Source organism: Pteropus alecto, unplaced genomic scaffold (genome assembly GCF_000325575.1).
Source record: "Pteropus alecto unplaced genomic scaffold, ASM32557v1 scaffold433, whole genome shotgun sequence".
NCBI classification, from domain to species: Eukaryota; Metazoa; Chordata; class Mammalia; order Chiroptera; family Pteropodidae; genus Pteropus; species Pteropus alecto.
The window spans coordinates 2,127,682-2,147,864 of NW_006433953.1; positions in this window are offsets into that span (position 1 = coordinate 2,127,682).

Sequence of the window (20,183 nt, forward strand, 5' to 3'; positions counted from 1 at the left end):
ATGTAAGCTTTTGGAGGATTAACATCCCAGGGAAGAGCTTTTTCATATTCTCCATTTTTGACTAATCAAAACAAATCTTTAAAAGTACACTGCTGAGAATTCATTTGCTTTTCTTTAGAGAAAAACAGAAAGAAAAATCAAAAGCGTGAGAGGCAGATCTATAGCTACAGTGACAGTTATGAATAGGTAGCACACAAGACCCTTTGGGGTGGATTCCAGGAACTGAGCATACAGTTCAGGAAGATCCTGGGCTTGCAATTAATTATTTAGAAAATGCTCTCTTTGCTGCTAAGTAAACACATAATGCTCTCTGGCAAGGGATGCGTTTGAATCCTCAGCCCCGAAGCTAAGCAGTCAGGCAGGGCTGCTGCATGCATTTCTAATTGCAAAATGAAGAGGTTCCTAAGAGAGATGTCCCCAGCTTTGTAGCATGACCCTACTCTAAGGATCTTAGTCTAAGGAACAGGAAGATGGTTGGATCTTTGAGGCTGATGGGAAAAGTGGTGATTCAAAAGAATTGGGGAGCAACCTTAAGTGAAAGGGAAATAGGAGATGTAAACATGGCATTTTAACTGAAATTTCTTGCCCTTTATCAAAGGAGAGTTATTATTAGTATAAGCAGTGCTGGGCATTTGGGTTGCTCTCTGTGAAACGGTGCTAGGTTGCAAAAGGGAGCCAAGCCCTCCGAAAGGTGATGATGGAGGCTGGCTTAGCTTGGTATCCATTTGGGCAGTAACAGAAGTGATGGCACGGTCATGGAGGATAAGCTAGGCGGGGAGAGAGCCATGAAGTCCAATGTCTCTACAATGTGTACACTCACATCTGTACTAAAAGTTACTGTGATGGAGAGATGAGGGAAGAAAAGATAAAACGCAAATGAGATACAGAAGGGACAAATGTTATTTGGGGGGAACCAAGGGAAACTCCCTGAAAGAGATGACACTTTAGCAAGAGCCGGAAAGAAGAGGGGAAAGATTTGACAGGCAGAGGGGGAGGCAATACATCTCAGAGGGAGGGCACCACAGGGATAAAATCACCATGGCAGCAAGTCTGAGTCATAGGGTATGATCTGGTGCAGCTGAAATAGTACACACGAGGAAGAAAGATAGGAAATAAGTGGGAAAAGGTAATTAGGGACAGATTATTAAGAACTTTAGGTACAAAGATTTTGAATTTTATTCTGGAAGCCATGACAGGAGAGAAACATGATTAGAACTTTGGAAGTGTAGAAGATGGATTGGAGGATGTGGAGAGGTTGAGAACTGCCGTGAGGCAATGATGTATAAGAGTTGAAGCTGACCACAACAGAGCAAGTTAAAGGAAAGGGATGTACGTGAGAAACAGCATGGAACCAAGGTATATTATACTTTGTGGCTCATCGCACATGGGGAGCAAAGAACAGGAAAAAGTAGTGAAGGGGAGTTTTTAAGCGTAGGTAAGTAGAAGGACAGCGAAACCATGAGCGGAGGTAGAAAACGTAGAAAGAAGGATGGCAGGGGATAAATGTACTGAGGATAAAGAATTCCATTTTGGATGTGCTACATGTTCAAAAACAGAAAACCATGCCCAAGAGACATTCTGTTTATATAAATGTAGACCTAGAAGCCATCCTGGAGATATCACCTAGAGAGCGAATTAGAGGTATTTCTCATAAACATGATAACTGTCATGATTAAAACTTAGTTAACATCAGGTTAACTAAGAGAAAGGGAAAGGGAATGAGGAATGAGGACTGCATTCTGGGGGTGCCAACAGGTAGGGAGGAGAGAAAGAGAAAGGCATACACGCAGAAATACAGGGGAGAAGGAGGAGGACAAAGACCCAAAGATCCAAGTTTCTGAAAGCCAGGGGTGGAAACGGTTTCAAGGAGGACCGATGACGTTCATCAGGCTGCTAGGAAGCCAAGGAGGGAAGGACGGAACTGAGGTCTTAAAGTGGCCTTAAGTGATCTTCCCCTGTCCATTATGGGGGGAAGAGGTTGAAGAGTGGGCTGCAAGTTTAGAAGTGGGGGCAGCATGTGTAGTGATTAAAATATAAACCTATCTTTATTTGCGGAGAAAGTAAGATTAGAACTCAGAATATTGGGCACTGAAATACCATGGTGATAGACAAAGACTCGAAAAAGTAAACATTTACTTAAAATAGTACTTTTTGTATTCAAAACAAACATGGAAATCCAGTTACTCTCATAGAATCTAAAGTAAACTGAACCAACAAACAAAATATTAATTTAGTTAAACAAGTGTTCATGTCTCATTCAGCTCACAGTGTAAAACCAAATACACCCTCAGAGGTACAGCACTTCCATGGTTAATATTTGTTGAATTTTATGGGTTACATTTAGAAATTAGAGTAGTAAATAAAATCAGTTGAAACCGTGCAAGACTTCACTTCTTTAAAATGACTTTTTCTTTTCTCTTTCTCCTTGATTCAAACTGGCCTTGGGCTCACCTGCTTCTTTTCTTTCCTTACTATATGTGTACGGCACCACCACTCCTTTAATCATTAAGCCCCTAGGTTAGCATTAAACAATATTAGGAACAAAGCCTCAGGTTTGTTGACAGAAAGTTGCAGTCAAACTAAAGATAACATCTTCCAGCTCCAACACTGACCCTACCAGCATCCCCTTGAAACCAGAATGAATGATGCCATGACTGACATCAGGACCCAATGCAATGATCATCTGCCTCCCCCTAGCCCTGACCAATCAGCAGAGCGCATGACCCCAACTTCCTTAGCTATTAATGAGCCTTCCCCTATATAACCTATGCCCTAGAGGTCATCAGAGAGCCAGATCTTTGAGTGCTAGCTCACCTGTTACTCCAGGCTTGGCACCATTTCCTTAAATGAACCTTTACTTTCCTTGCTGCAAACTCCTGTCTGTGTCTCTTTTGATTTTGTTGCATGCAGGCAAAACAAACCCCTTGAGTTTGGTAACATATTCTACAAATATTACTTGAGTAGTTACTATCTTCCTGGATTATAGTGGGGATCAAGCAGTCTATCTCCAGACTTCACATTTTCTTCACAGTTATGGTGAGACTGTAATAACTTTAAGAACTCAGAACTGCTCTTCGAACACAAAACTGGAGGGCCGAGGTGTGTCCTAAACATTGACGTAAGAATGTCCAAACCTGCAGAAAATTTTTATAGAAATTTATTTAAGCCAAACAGAGGATACACATGGTAGCAAGACCTCAACAGACCGAGATAAATGCTTCCAAGAAACGACAGTTTGGTTTGCGCTTCTTTTATGAGGATCTGATTACTGGGTAGTTAACAAGGCATTGTGCTCTCTTAGGGGTGGTCACACTAAAGAAGGAGGGTCTGAAGGTGTCCTTTTAAAGGTATGTTAACCTAGATGCACTAAAATAAATGACAGGGCTTGCTTAAGGCAACGATAAGCCTTTTACAAAAGAAGTAAAAGGCTTTGGTGTGACAACCTACCATGACCTGCCCAGTTAGGAATTTTTGATCAGATCACTCTGTGAGGTTACTTTCCATAAAATTCCCTTTCTTGGGTCCACAGATGTGATGGAGCAGGAGCCCCCTGTGAAGTCTGAAGCTCTGGTTTAGGTTCTAGCTCTACTATTGACCTGACTCTGTCTCCACTCTTTCTTTTACTCTTTCTGCTAATTGAGCCCTTTAGTACTTCCCTGGCACCTTAACAAGGACTGTACAAAATTTCACTTACCCCTCCCAACAAACTTGCAGAAGCAGGCAAACAGTCTTTGTTTACAAATGGAAAACTAAATTAACTGGATCTAACTCCAAATAAGACATACGGGTTATCTTTTCTTTGGTTCCCTATCTAAAACTATACACATTTCCCAACACTTCTGATATCTTTTCCTGCAGTATTTTCCTATCTAGCCTTAATGAGCATATATTTGCTTAGCAGTCTGTCTCCTCCACTAGAATATAAGCTATCCCAGGGAAGGAACTTTTCCGTTTTGTATATGCTGTATCTTCAGCATGTAAAACACCTTACAAGTGCTCGATGAATATTTGTTTAATGAAAAACTGCATTTAGCATGTAAATATACTTATATTGATATGTAACAGATGTGAATATGTGTTTCTGAATGGATACATATCACTGTGGTTGATATCACATTTACATAAAATAAGACTAGGTTCTCAAGTTTATTTCATTTGACTTCCCACAAAGTTTAGAACTGAAAATTTGAAAATAGAACCACCAATACTCTAATATCATCCCATCATAATTTTTCCATGGCTGTACTGCTTTGTCAAGAAATTGGCCAATACCTTACTTATCGTTTTCCTCATAAGTCCATTGAAGGTTGGCATTTGGGAAGCTTGGATCTTTATTACAGCCCTGTTTCCCATGTTAAATCTCTGGCTAACTACCAGCTGTTTCCTGTCTTTTCCTCTAGACAATTTTTTATTACCTTTAATGAGTTCATTGCCTTTTGTCATGAGATATTTCTATGATCTGAGAAGCCAGGATTATCCCACTTGAGTCATTTATAGGCATTGAAAATCATAAACTTTTAAAACTAGATAATATTTGTAGAGGAGCTGTTAGTGCAAGTGAAAGAGGGGGAAAAGAGAGAGAAGGGAGCCAGACGTTTTATGGAAGAAGAAACTGAAACCCAAGAAGCTAGGTAACGTGTTCAATGTCACAGCACAAGTAAGTGATGGAGCAGAGACTAGAATCGAATCCTTGAATTGAAATCTCTGAGTATGTTATCTGTGGTCCTCAACCTGCTGCATAAGATCACAGCCTGGGAGCTTCGACAAAATAAGAGGAACCCACAGTCACATATTATGATTTAATTGATTTGGAGTGGGTCCTGGATGTTAGTAGTTTTTAAAAGCCAAGTGATTCTGTTTGTATCCAGGGTTGAGAACCACTGAATTATATCCTGTTCCTTCTTGGTACATTACCTAGATGTAGCCATTTCTGGATCCATTAAAATAACACATTTAACTTACTTATCTATACTGTTGTTAACTCCTCAAATTAACGTCTATGGGTTATAGCTGTATCTTCCAAAGTATGACTGGTTAATGATGATTACAGACCAGTAGAAATGCCAGATTCACTCTCAATTGAAAAGTGCTTAGTTGTTTCTCCCATGGCTACTAGATTTTACTTTTTCTTTTCCTGAAGAGATCTGGAGAAAATTTGAGAGAAGAATAAAGATGAAGAAAAAAAGAACAAGATCAGGGTGGCAATTGTGTATTTATGAAAGGCGGGCATGGAGGTACAGTAATACTCAAAAAAGAGTGGGAAAAACTCCGTTGTGATATATCATAAGGGTTCTTATCTACCTTCCTTCAAGAAGGATAATCTTTTAGATCTACCTGAGCGTAATTACTGCGGAACATCAAGGAGGCAACTACCCAGCATGGTAGAGGAAGAATCTGAAATTGATGTTTATAGAAAGGTCAGAAAAACTAGAAGGGTTTGGGCCAGAATCAAGAAGTTGCACCCATCACTAAGGCTTCAGAGCAAGACCCAGATTGAGAGTTGGTATTTAAATACCAAGCTTCCCCAGGAATTCTGTGTTTACATGTACTCTATAAGGAATGTTTAGTATTTCTCTTAATATAGCAAATATAATTTCTAAGTCTTCTGATTTAACCCACTGTATTCCTGGTTTTGTTCCATTGTATCCTACCATTGACCACTTACCTGATAGGTTGACTTTTATTTTGTCCTGGCCTCTTCCCTTTAGCATGTCTAGATCTTAGCTTCAGCCTCCTTTCTTGTAATGCTTTTATCTCTTCTCCTAGGAAATTCATAGAAAATTCCCTAATTTATCTCATTTCTTGGGACCACACTCTACTTACTCATATGCTGACCTTTTTGAGGAATGCAAAATGGACAATTGAGCAGTAGACGATGATATCAACAATTTAAGGCAGCATTAATGAGAGACCCACTGTAAATTCAATTAAGATCTGATAGTGAAGTATTTTGAGTTTAATTCAACAGCCTTTCCACTCTTCTGGAGTAAGGAAGCAGACTTTTGGAAGTTGCTTTCCTGCTTTTAGGTCCCTAGAGTTCCCTAAGGCAGACGTATATCTATCAAATGTCACCCCGACCCCATAAGAATTATTCATGAGGCTTTCTGAAGCTCTCATCTTACTCCCAAGGATCAGCCAAGTCCTGGGAGGCTCTAGGTCAATGTGTCACTCTGTCAACTTGAGGCAGCAAGAGCATCAGTCATCAGAAGGGCATTTTCTGTGAGTCAACATCATGCCTCCCTGGATACTGAGCTTTCAATATTGACATGTGCTCCCAGAAGAGGCCCTTAGGAAAAGTTAATTTGATGACACCACTGAAACACTGGTAACTGGGGGCCTGAGGTGAAAATGCAAATGTCTTAATATAGGCCGCAAAGTCCACAAAATAATGTCAAGCTAGGAAAGCTGAAATCTGCCTAATTGCTTGTTGCCTTGAGTCTTGGCTACGACCTTCACTTGACCCGCTTCTTCTTTTTGTTATCAACTGGTATCTCTTCCTTTCAGAGCCAGATTCTCAGAAAAATTGACCTGGGTGTGCTCTTTTTCTTCCTCTGGAGCATGATATCTTGCCTTTATTTGATTTGACTTCTACTGCTGTTATTATCTGTTGAAAATTCCATCTTAGGGAAGAACCACTCTTTATGATGCTTCTAGCTTAGGTCAGTGCTTTACACCTGTTAGGGATTTAATGAATGTCTTAATTCAACAAATATGCTAGTTTATTCATTATATTATCAGAGGCCTCTCCTGACCTCCTAATCAACACATTTTTTTTTCTTTGCTGACTCTCTAAGAGAGAGCCAGCTATTGTCTTTCCTCACAATCTTGAAACATCTTTGCCTCCATGGGGTATGGAGTAGAAAGACCACTAGATTTTGAAGCCAAATGACTTAATTAAATCCTTGATCAAGCACTAACAATCTGTGTGTGATTTTTGTAAAATCACGTTTTTTTTAGTAACATTTTTTTTCCTCTACAAATCTGTTTCTACCTGACAGAATTGGGGTGAGGATCAAATGGACTAAGTTAAAGTACTTTGTAAACTAATCAATGCACTTGTGTGTGTGTGTGCGCGCGCGTGTGTGCGCGCGTGCGCACACGTGTATTAAATCTAATTGACTCACCTCACTGTGTTGTGGGGAGGATATAATTTCTACTATATATATATATATGAAAGTACCTAGCACTGAGGAGTCCTGAATGATGAGAAGGGGCAGGGCATGCAGTCATAAAGGTAGGAACACTCAAGCAGAGGGCACAGCTAGTGCAATGCTACTATGGAAAGAAATAGTTTGCCTGTATGAGGCAAAACAAAAGGATGAATTGATGCAGCTTGAATACAGGGAGTGATGGCAGAAGTGATACAAGATGAGTCTGGAAAAATAAGTAGGGGACAGATTGTAAAGAAACTGGTAAAAATTTGGATTTTGTTCTTAGAGTAATGGTGTGTCATTTGAAGCTTTTGAGCAAAATAGTGGAATTATCTCATTTAAGTTTTTAAAATATCACAATAGCTACTATATGGGAAATAGACAGTCATGCGGTCATCGTGAAATCAAGGAAATGAGTTAGGAGGTGTTGCAGTCATCAAGAGGCTAACTAATGGGGGTTTCTAATAGGGAGGGAACCATGGGAATGAAAACAGTGGACACATAGAGATATATTGTTGAGGAAGAGTCAACAATCAAATATAAATGCTTCTACCGATATTTAATGTTTCTCATAATTTTGTTACAACCCTCTATTCTTACCTTAACTTATAATTCACTCCTACATACCTCTTTGTGCCATCCAAGTTGGGGTACAATGCCTCTTTACGTATTCATGCACTCATGTCCTGCTCATGTCTCCTTATTAAAATGTCTCCTCTTTATATGTAATCTTTAAACTTTCTGATTGTGAACATAGCCACATAATATGTGCATGTTTATTTTATAAATTATATATATGTATATTATTAATTCATGTGGCAATTATTAATATAACCTAATTTTTAAAATATATAAAATATGAATACGAATAACAATTCTAATCATTTTTCCCTCCACTCCAGGAGCTGTCTTGTGAACCCCCACCCCACCACTACCACTTCGAGGTAAGCACGTTTCACTTGGTGAGCACGTCTCTAGGCTATCAATTTTTATAGTCTCTTTAGGGTTTAACTCAAGATACTTTTCCTATGAAATTGTTCTTAACCACTCCTTATTTTGTTCTGAAGTTCTATATACATTTGAATTCTACCTTCTTAATTAAATTTAGTGTTTATCATTCACCATTTTCAGTGCTTCATTCTATTATGTTTCATCTTCCTTCACTTGGATGATAGGTCCCTTGAGGGTATTGATTAATGTCTTATACTTGTTTTTAGTCACGTTGATATTTTTGACTGGAGGAAGATTCTAATAATACTTAGGAAAAAAAAGTTTTAGCCATGGGCATCAAGGGTCATTCGTTCATTCAACAAAAATTATCCATGGAATGTCTAAAATAAATCAAGAGTTCAAGTTCATGGATATGAAGAAATGACAGGACTAGCAAGTTCTCTTCTTTCATAGAGCTGACTTTCAAGAGGGTAGGTGACAGAAAAGAAATAAATAACATTATTTATTTATTTATTTATTTATTTATTCATTTATTTTAATTAATTTCTGTCACCTACCCTCTTGAAAAGTCAGCTCTATGAAAGTATGTGAGAATTTAAAAGGATGAGTGATTAATTCTATGGAGAAAACCATGTAGTCAGGATGTTGGTTGGAGTTAATGTGATGAAGAAGGCCTCTGAAGAAGTATCTTTGTGTCTGTCTGACCTAAATGGTAGGAAGATTCAGAAGAGTAAAGTTTAACTGAGGTGAGTTATAGATGCTTACCATCCCAAGTATACGGCTTATTTTTCACCATCTATTTAGCTATATTCCTACCTATATAGTTATTAACATTATTTATGGTGGCCAAGACATGGAAACAACAGAAGTGTCCTCTGATAGGTGATTAGATAAAGATGTGGTACATATATGCAATGGAATACTATTCAGCCCTAAGAAAAGATGAAATATCGCCATTTGATACAACATGAATGGGTATTGAGAATATCATGCTAAGCGAAATAAGTCAGATGGAAAAAGTTGAGAACCATGTGACTTCACTTATATGTGAGGTATAAAACTGAAAGCAACAAACAAAACAAGACAAATAAAAACTCATAGACATAGACAACAGTATAGTGGTTACTAGAAGGAAAGGGAGGAGGGGGAGGTAGAAGAGCGTAAAGGAGGTAAAATATATGGTGATGGCAGGACACTTGACTTTGGGTGGTGAACACACAATGCAATATACTGATGATGTATTATAGAATTGTGTCCTTGAAACCTGTAGAATTTTATTAACCATCTTATTAACCGTTGGCCCAACAAATTTAATAAAATTAAAGAAAAAAATTATTCAAAATCCCTTTGCCATAGTGACCAATTCTAATTTTGAAAGGCTAACCAATAACTTATAAGTATAATAAATCAGTAAGGCTAATGCTAGCTGCTATAACAAGCAAATCCCCAAATCTCAGTGACTAAACACAATTGCAACTTAATCTTATTCATGCAACAATTCAATGTCAATATTCCTTGTAAGTTCGTGAACTTTTGAGATCCAGACTCCTATCTTCTGACCCCATCCTCCTCTAGTCCGCAGAATTCACCACATTTAGCCAGATGATGGAGGAACAAAAGGGAAGGATCACACATGGGAGGATTTTGTGCACCTGAAATGGAAGTGTTGATGGGCACATTCTAGAATGAGGCTCTGTCTTATTGTGAAGTTGCCTGGGAAATGTAGCTTTGGTGTGGTTCTGGAAGAAGAGGAAATGGGTTTTGTGAAATCTGTCTAGTTTCTGCCACAGTCTGCTTCTTCAGAGTTTCTTTTTCTAAAGTCTGAAAAATATCCAAATTTACTGACCACTATACAGTCAGAAAAAAAAATGTATGATTAAAAAAAACCTTTGATTGAGTGAATTTACTTCCAATGATTATTATTTTCTCTCACTTTAACTTGCAACTATTAATATCATGCATCCTACTTATTCCCACAAACTGGCTCATATTCAAAAATCTAAACAATAAATCAGATTCAATCCTGAATTACAAATGTTAATACTTGAGTGCCGGACTTCTTGCTCTGAGTAGAAATTCACAGCATATAATTTCCAGCTCATTAATCTCAATGCCTTAAAATGACCCAAAGCAACGTCTCATCTTCAGGTAAGGAAATGGTTGGCTACACCAGCTGCTAGTGACTAACAATAAAACATGTAAATTTATTCAATCATAAGCTCTTTGCCTACAGTGCTACAAGAATCTTTGTTGCTCTCTTTACTTGTTACACATAATTTTAAAAATCAGCCTTAATTATTCTGACTTGTTAATGCACATAAATCTTTATCATCTCTTTTAATTTGGGTGGGAGGGAATGGGGCAAGTGGCTGGTAACTTGAGAAGCCTCAGTGCTTTGACCGTTTATTCACTCCCCTTTTTGTTCACAGTCACTATGGCTCTTGCATATCAGACACTATTTATTCTTCTTGGAGATTCTGAGAGGCATCTAGGAGGCATCAAGCTTACCATTACCCCTAGGCTGAGGGAGATAGGCAATTATTTTATTAATTTTATTAAGGTCAAATATGAAACTGAGAAAAGTTAAGCAAGACTATGAACGAACTTGTTCAATTCTGGTGCATAGGACTAGGATGAGTGTTGTTGCACGACATTGAAGGGCAGCCACAAGAAATAGTCTCTGAGGATTGAATTCAGCCAGAGGTGGATTCAGCTGAGGTTACCTAAGTCAGGAAAATTGGAGTAGAAAACCAGACAGCAGCCAGAGAAATGAAGCTAAGCAAGAATTCAGAAAAGAGATAATCAATACTGAGAGAGAAAAAAAGGGTGTGTGTGTGTGTGTTCTATGGAAAGTAACTAACAGGGTGGTCTGATAATAAATTCCTAACTGAGTTGGTCATGGTGGATTGTCACACCCCAAGCATATACCTTCTTTAATGAAAGGTTTAAGTCAGCCCTGTCCATTGTTCTTGTGCATCTAGGTTAACACATCTTTGAAATAACAGAAGTAATACTCCTTGAAGAGGGTATTAACCCTCAAGAGAGCACATAATCTTATTAACTGTCCTGTAATCCAATCCCCACCTTACTTTCTCCCACCTCCATGTAATCTTCCTTATGTTCCCTCCTTAATTTCAAATGCATAAAAGAAGCTGCAAAACTGTTATTCTCAGGAGCATTTGAAATCTTGCTTCCTGGCATTGTTGTCAGTAAAAATTCTCTACAGGTTTGAATGTTTCTTACTTTGATAATACAGCACAGAAGGAGTAAGACAGGGATGGAATCTCTGGCAAGGACAGTTTGAAGAGAGTAGCTGAGAATTAATTCTCCCTCTACTTCTCACCTTCTGTCCTCCCCAACCACTCTCAGCACCCTTGTTTGAGCTCCCATACAATGCCGCCTTCTTTATAAAGCCTCCCTCTCTGCATTGCACAATGGAAGTATAATGGACATGATAAAGATTTACTCTTTTATCACTGTGGCAAGTTTAAGAGATGACTACTTTTTTATTACTTGCTCCTGTACACTTTAAGTAATAAAATATATGTTTATAGTTATCCCATCTAATATCTAATTTAATCAGTTATTCATTATGAAACATATATTTTATATCTTTTATGTGTCAAGGAAAATGAAGTAATATGGAGACCTTGGCATCAAGGGGTTTATAATCTAGTGGGGATAGATAGGCATATAAAAAAATAGTTAAAACAATTCCACAACTCCAATTCAAGATGTCTGACTAGGAAAACTCATTTGCTTTTTCTCCTAAAGTGATAGAAAAAATATAAAAATAAGAATAAACCAAAGTGAAACTAGAAACCCAAGAAGAGCAGAGCCACTGCATACTACTGGCAGTGAAAATACTCACAAACTTATTTTTTGCAGTCCTTGGAAAAGCACCATCAGTGGATCAGGATTATTAAGGAATTTCTGGAAGACACATAGCAGATGAACTTGGATTGATAGCTGAGTGCCTGTGACCCATAAAAGTGAAAGTAGGTGCCATTCAAGAGTGAATTTTTCCAGCTGAATTTAGGAAAAATCCCTAGATCAGAGGTGCAAGACTTGTAAGTGGAAATAAGCCAGTGGTTAGTGTGGTGATTATTAAAAGGTCTATGAGACCAACTGCTCCAATCTCCACTGCTAAGTAACTTATACAGCATCTGTGCTACAGTTTAAAGACACAGAAACAGTTCTTTAAACAAACTGGGGTAACTGATTTATGGGGAAATCCAGCACAGGTATTGATTCCAGGGAAGGAGGTGGAATAAGGTAATAGGTAAGGGGCAAGAAAGCAAGCTCCCACTTTGCTCACATTCCCCTATTCATTGCAGTCAAAGTTTCTGTGATTAGCAACTTCTCTACTGCTGAGGGAGAAAATGGTTGCCTTTTTCCCTGAGATAGGAAAGATATGTCTAAGATATCCAATATCTGTCTAATATTAGTAAAAGAATTAAAGAACAAAGAGAAGAAACAAGCAAGGAAAATCAATAGAACTAAAATTTTATGATGTGAATAAAGACTTGACAGAGAAGGAAGAAAATTAAAACAGAAAAAGAAACACATCTAAGAACATATTTGTGAAACCTCTGAGCAGAAGAGAAAATTGTGTAAGCTGAAGGAGAGAAAAAGTTGCTTACAAAAACCAAGAATCAGATTAATAGCAGAATGCTCAGGTGCCGCACAGGATGCTAAGACATAATGAGACAATGTCTATAAAGTTGTGAAAGAAAATGGTTTTGAACTGAGAGCTCTATATTTACCAACTTATCATTCAAGGCTAAAAGAAAGTCTTCAAAGTTTCCCACTCTTCCTTCCTTCCTTCCTTCCTTCCTTCCTTCCTTCCTTCCTTCCTTCCTTCCTCCTCTTTCTCCCTCTCTCCCTTTTTGTCTCCCATCCATCCAACATCCATCCATCCATCCATAAAAAAATTAAAAAAAAAAAAAAAATGAGTGTTTTTCCCTGTGTAGAGATATAGGGCATTTAAAATTTTTTTTCACTTTTCTGTTTTTTTTTCCTCTTTTTTTTTCTAACAACTCATTATTATTACTACTATTTCTATTATTAGCACAAGCATTAATTATTAAATATGCTTTATTTGCCAGGTTCTGGTCTATACTGTTTATGTATATCTCCAATTATCTTTATAATGACCCTATGAAAAAAATGAAAGTCAAGTATATTGTTTATAAAATTAAAATAATAATAATTTATAATATAACTCCCTGTTCAGCCCGGAGGTCTTTTCTTTAATACTCTTTTTACTGTCTCAGTCTCTTAAAGAATCAGGAAACACATTGCTTCATCATACGACTCATTCTTTGGATAGAATTCCTAGGATAATCTCTATTGTACTGTGCTGTAGTTTGTAGTTTGTTCCGGATGCTGTCTTGTATTAAATCACAAATATCAACTCCTTGTTAACATGTGCTGTTTGAAGATGATAAAGATCATGTTGATGTTGATTTTCAGATTTATGATAGAGTTTGATGAAAGGAACATAATTGGGGTTTACAAAAAAAAAAAATGAGATGTTTTAACATTTCAGAAAATGAAAGTAAATGGATAGTTCAGGCAGAAATATTTCACACAAAAAAAGTAATAAACATGAAATGAGTTACCAGGGAAAGAAATTGGAGAAAAAGATTGTAAATAGGTTTGAGTCATTTAAGTTTATTTTTCAAGGAGAATATAAGATTAGTGGGAAGAGAGAACAATAAAATTGGGTCAATTGGCAAGATGGGTGCAGTGATATGCTACTTCTGCTTTCTATTTCAGTTACCAGTCAAGCCTACAGCAGACTTTAAAAATAGCCATGCCAAAAGGAGTGATGAGGGAAATCAATGGGTTTAGGGAAATGTCTGTATTTCAACTCCAGCCAGAAATGTCAATGGTAAATGGTGGAAGGGCAGTACTCAATAAAGAAAGAATATAATCTTTTGTGTTTTTTTGGTTAAAGGATGTGTTTTACTTTTTGTTTTTCATTTTTCCACTCGGGTAAGTTTTTCAGTAAGTGCTTTCTAGATGAGACATGCTGTTAATCTATGATAATTTGTATCAGGATACAATTCACATTTGAGAATTCAAAATTCTATGTCATAGTTTTAAGGAGATATGAGAAAGTGTTGTCATTTTTTTTTTTTTTTTGGTGTCCTTCCAAGAAAAATCGACCCAAACCTGCCTTAGCTGACATCCACCCAACTCAGTTAAATGCAGCTCAATCTTTCTAGTTGCTCAGGCCAAAAACTTAAGAGACACCTGACTTTTCTTTTTCTCTTATACCCCACCTTCAACCTATAAGCAAAGTCTATTGGATCCGCCTTTAAAATTAATCCTAAATCTGACCTCTGGGTGGCCTAGGCTACCATCATCTCTTATCTTGCCTACTGTAATGGCCTCCTAACTGGTTTTTGTGTCCACTTGCATTACCCTACCAAGAATCCTCCCTCAACACAACGGCCAGAGAGATGTTAGAGCATGTTGACTCTACTCAACACCCTCCAAGGGCTTTCCTCTTACTCAGTATAAGCTAGAGTGCCCTTCCATGGCCTGTAGGGTCCCACATAATCTAGCCCTTGTTACCTCCATGCTAGCCACCAACCTCCTTGGGGTTCCTTGAACGTGCCAGGCCAACTCAGGGCCTTTCCATTAAGTGTTTCCTCTGACTGGAACACTCCTCCTGCAGATAAACGTGTGGCTTGTTCTCCTTTTTCCTTCAAGCGATTGCTTAAGCATCGTCTTCCAATCATTCTGTTTAAGATAGCAACCCCACGCCAGCATTCTACATTCTTCTACCTGCTTGATTTTGCCTGATAGTTATCACCTTCTAATATACAGTGTAATTTATTTATTTATTTTATTTCTCCTAACTAAAATACTAAAACTTGTTTGTTTATTTTAGTCTTTTTTGTTTACATCTCTATACCTTTAGGAGAGTTCTTGGCAAATAATAGGTGCTCAACAAATCCTTTTGGAATAAATGTTATTGTTTATGAAAAGCACGTCCTTCAATATAATCTAAAAGCCAGCAATGTTGTTTTTTTGGTTTCATTTGGCAGACAAATGGGTGCATTATAAGGTGGGATGGTATGATTTTTCACTGAGTTCAGAATGATAGGTAATGACTAACTTTTTCATTAATGAAGTCCTAGAGGAACATCATTGAAAATTAAAAAATAAAGTTTTATTTGCTGTCTTTAAAAAATATTCTGATTATGTATTTCATAAAGATGTGCTCCTTGAAACAAGACAGTTAACTGAAATGAACTTTACACGGGGAAAAAATCCGTAATAGCATATAACATTCTGTGGTATATATGCTTTTAATTGAATTTTGATTTACAAATAAGTGTCACTGTTTTAAATACGTGAAAACGGAATGTAGGGCCTAAGAAATCTGGCACAGGGAGAATTTCAAAGGGTATGAACCCTTAGTTCAAAGTCAGGAGAAGTCTCTTAGTTTCACTCTTAGACTTTTTCTAGACTGCCTTTTGGCCAGCTTGAGAGCTGGGATTCCAAGAGTTTAAAAGGTTCTGGTCCAGGGAACCCCTTGGTTAGCAGATGCAGACTTGGGTTTCTCTTCTAAGCAATATTAGCCGGTTCAGGCAAATAGAATGTCAGATTTAGTCTTTGGTGAAAACTCGGGAGAGCCTTTTTCTAGAGAAAGTCAATGAGATTTTATCTTTAGAAGAGTCATTTCCAGAGTTATCTGTAAAATGCTTGCTTAATTTCTAAGTTTTCTTTAAAATGCACAGATAGAAAATGACTAAGTAGTAGTGGCTTCTCCATAAAGTCCATTATTTATCTTCTTGCCATACTTCTATTAGTTTTTCAGGTCTTATTATAGTTGTCTTTTCTTCCAGGAAGCATTTCCCATTTCCTCCAAATCTGGGTTAAATGCTTTCCCTCTGGTCTGCTATAGTATCCTATACCTTCCACATAAAAGCACAGGCATTTTAACTGTCCTTTTGTTAACTGTTCTCCAAGGGTGGATGTGGCTGGCTATGAAAGCGGGGATAGAGTTGGTATTGCTTCTGCTTGGATCCTTAGGACCTGGCACACTGTCTAACAGAGTTGGTCATTCGAAACATATAGATAGAATTGCTAATGAATGAGTGTCTTCCTGACTGGATTAGCTTATCTAGACAATAATTAGTAATGAAGAAAAAAGATCCTAAAATATTAAGCAATTTTAAAAGTGATATTTTTAAAAATTGCTTTTTCTGTCAATAAGACAAGATCCCCACAGCAGTACTTATTCTTCCATTTCCTTGTCCCTAATATTCAAAAACAATCTGAAAAGGAGTTTATTTTAGGAAGAAAATTTTTGACATGTAAGCTAGTGGCTTTGTATTATTAGATACAAAATGAAGTTAAAGTTATTTGTTTTGTGTTCCTTGGTTATCACTGCTGCCTATTGCTGATAAGAAATACATATCAGATATTGTTGAGAGTTGGATTTCACCTACAGATATCTTTTTCTGAGTGCATTTAAGTTATTCTCTTCTTTCCCTCTTTTAACTTTGTGCTTTTAGTTTCCAGTGGCTTAAATGAACTCTTATGCAAAAGCAGGAAAAAAAAGCAAAGATTCAAAGAAATGTGTCCCTTGTGTGCAACTGATTCTCAGCAGTTTGTTATTAAATCTTTAAATAATTAAAAAGAAGAAAAAACATTAAAGCAACATTAGAAAGCCAACCATATGTTGAAAATATAAATGGAGAGGAGGGGTGTGGAGATGGCTGTAGAATTAAAACTGCTCTTCATTAACCTTGCTCAATGCTGTCTCTGCTGATGGTTTCTATGCGTGGCCTGTATGCAGGATCCTCTGCCAGGGTAGGCTGAGCTTAAGGAGAAGGGAAACTCTGTCTGAAGGGATTTGCCAAGAGGAAAGGTCAGAGAGTAAGGAGACATAAGCAAAGACAGCCCTGGTGTAAGAATGATGAGTGGGTCATCAAACAATCCTTCAAACAAGTTGTTCTGTTTAGTTTTTTATTGCCTGAAATGTTCCCCAAGACAGCAAACTTACTTCCTCTGTGGAGCACAAGGCCTGAATTGTAAGGTGGCAAGTCAGCAGTGAGAAGAATATAGAGCGCTGCCATAGTTGTCGCATGGGTGTGGGCTTGTTAAATTCTAGTTAGAAAAACTGAACTATCTACTCTAAGGAAGAGGAAGGAGGGAGAAAGCCAAGGTCCTGGTCAGGGAAAGCATACAGAATGACACACAGCACTCCTGAGTTATGGTGCGCTGAAGTCCTCACTCTCAGCACCTCAGAACGTGACCTTATTTGGAAACAGTGTTGTTGCCGATGTATTAGTTAAGATGAGGTCATATTGGAGTAAGAAGGGCCCCTGATCAAGTAGAAGGTATCCTTATAAAAATGGAAAATTTAGACATAGATACACAATGAGAGAATGCCATGTGAAGATGATGACAGAGATTGGGGTGATGCTTTAACAAGCCAAGGAATGCCACCAGAAAGGAGGAGAGGTAGAGAACAGATTCTTCTTCATAACTTGCAGGAAGATTTAATTCTGCTGACTTTTGGTCTTGGACTTCTAGCCTTCAGAACCGAGACAATAGATTTCTGTTGATTAAGCCATTCGGTTTGTGATGCCCTGCTATGGTAGCCCTTCCAAACTAATAAACCGAGGAAGAGCAAAGTTCTGAGGTCACGTCATTTTCTTCACTTATACAGCTTAAGTAGCATTCCAACCCATTACCGCTGGTCAATTGACCAATGCTCTCACATTGTTCTACTGCACGCCAGTTAGTCAACATTCTCATACTACATTGCTGCATGTCAAGTAGCAAACACATCTTTTACTCCTTCTAGCACTCAGCAAAGTGCCAGTTACTCGGGAAATGTGAAGAAGATGAAAACAATTCTTGCCATTGAACAGTTTGTGGCAGAAATCAGGTATCTCTGTGAAAAGAGTACACTGAACAGTAAGGGCCCATATGAGTGAGGCCGACTGCTGGAACATGTGAGAGGCCTTACAGAAGAAGTAATAACAGCAGCAGCAACTAAAAATTGAGAGTTAGGTATCAAATATAATATCACATGTATATCATCTTCAATGAAAACCCCGTGAGATATCTAGCATTATCATTGGGGTATTACATAAGAGAGAACTAGGTTTGGAGTGTACAAGGAATTTGCCTAAGGTGACAGAGCTAATAAGTGATAGAACCATGATTTGAACCTAGGTCCATCAAACTAAACTGAGTTAGGAAAAGCAAACTTTTGAATTATATTGTTGTGGCTACTATGGCTAATCACCTCTAAATTGCACAATTATAGAAGCACTGGGATTTCAACCTTAGCCTCAATGAACCATGCAGAGATAATTTCATTAGATAATTTACTGTTTTAATTTTTTCATTTAAAAATAGTCACTTATCTTTAAAACTATAAAATTTGTAATTAGTTTACAGTTAAATATTTTTGTTTAACTTTTCTCACTCCCCATTTTGGTCCTACGCAAATGATTGTAAATTCCACTGAGGTCAGAAATCATGCTATGTAAATTAGGAGCCTAATAAATAATTTTTTAGGAAACAATAATGTTAAATTTGATCTCTTTAATTCCTCTCCTCCCCACCCCAAATCCTCCAAAGGAAAATCTGCTTTTAACTTGGAATCATTCCTTAATTATTTTATTCTCTATACTTCATATTCAATATATTGGCAATCTGTTGACTCTGTCTTAAAAGTATATCCGGAATCACTACCTTCATCATCATTTCCCTAATCTAGATGATCATAACTTCTTGCAGCATTATTGCAAAGTACTTCTAACTGTTCTCTCTACTTCTATCCCTGCCCTTTTATGATTTACCCCGCAGTATGAGAGTACCCTCTAAAAAGAAGGGCAGTCTTGTTTCTCTTCTCTTCACAGCTCCCCACTACCTTTTCATCATACCCAGAACAACATTGAGTCCCTACCTTGTCTACTTCCTTGTCTCTTGCCACCAGACTAGTTCTCTGACCACTCTGAACTTTGCTCACTGGGCTCCAGCCATACTGACCTCTTTCCTTGTTTCTTGAGGCACTGAGTACACTCCTTTTTCAGGACCTTTGTACTTAATCTTTTTTTGTGTAATGTTGTTTCTCCAGATAGTCTCATGGCTTTGTCCCTTATTTCCTTCAAGGGTCTGCCCAAATGTCACTGTATCAGAAAAGCCAGCCTTACTGACCCTGGATGTAATATCACATTCTCCCACCAAAATCAGTTTCTACCCCCAACACTGCATCATTTTGCTTCATAGCACTTATCTTATTTTTTTGTCTCTATTAGCATAGTAAAGCTTCATGAGGGCAAGGGCTTTGTTTTGTTTACATCTATATCTCCAATACCTAGAACACTTCCTGGCACTTAGGCATTCAACACATATTTGTTGATTGATTGAATGAGTGAGTGAATGAAGACAGAGAGTTCAGTATTCACAGGACTGTTGACTCATCTCTGTGAATATCAGAGGATAGCCACTACCTTATAAGTAGGTAGCATTTCAAAGCAGTTTCATGTACATTAACTCATAAAATCTTCAGGTCTATGAGAGTTTGTAGGACACAAGTTCACTTTGAAGAAAAGGGCTATAAACAGGTAAAGTGACTTGTCCTTGGTCACATAGTTAATAAGTGACTCATCAAGTCTGAAAATAAGGTCTGTTCTTTCCTTTAATGCAAGAATCTTTCTACAAAGCCACACTACCCTTGTAAGTCCTGACAAATCTGGTGAGCTCCTTCACTATCTTGCTGTATGACTCTAGTGTAAAAGTTGAGGCACTGAGCATGGGTTGAGGAAATAGCCCACTTTGAAAATTTGGCTTGGGACACTAGTTCCAAGTGGAGTGTCCTTCAGGCTTGAGTGAACGATTTGCATTCTTGCTAACGATGCCAGTCGAATGTATTTGGGACTACTCTTAAAGAGATGCCTGTTCTCAGAAAGGCTTATGAAACTTTGAATGTCTTTGAGCATGTCAACCTTGGGGAATCATTTAAATCTTTTCAATTTTAGACTTCTCTTTGTCTGAGACATAAGATCTTTGCAAGGGTAATAAATAAATAAATAAATA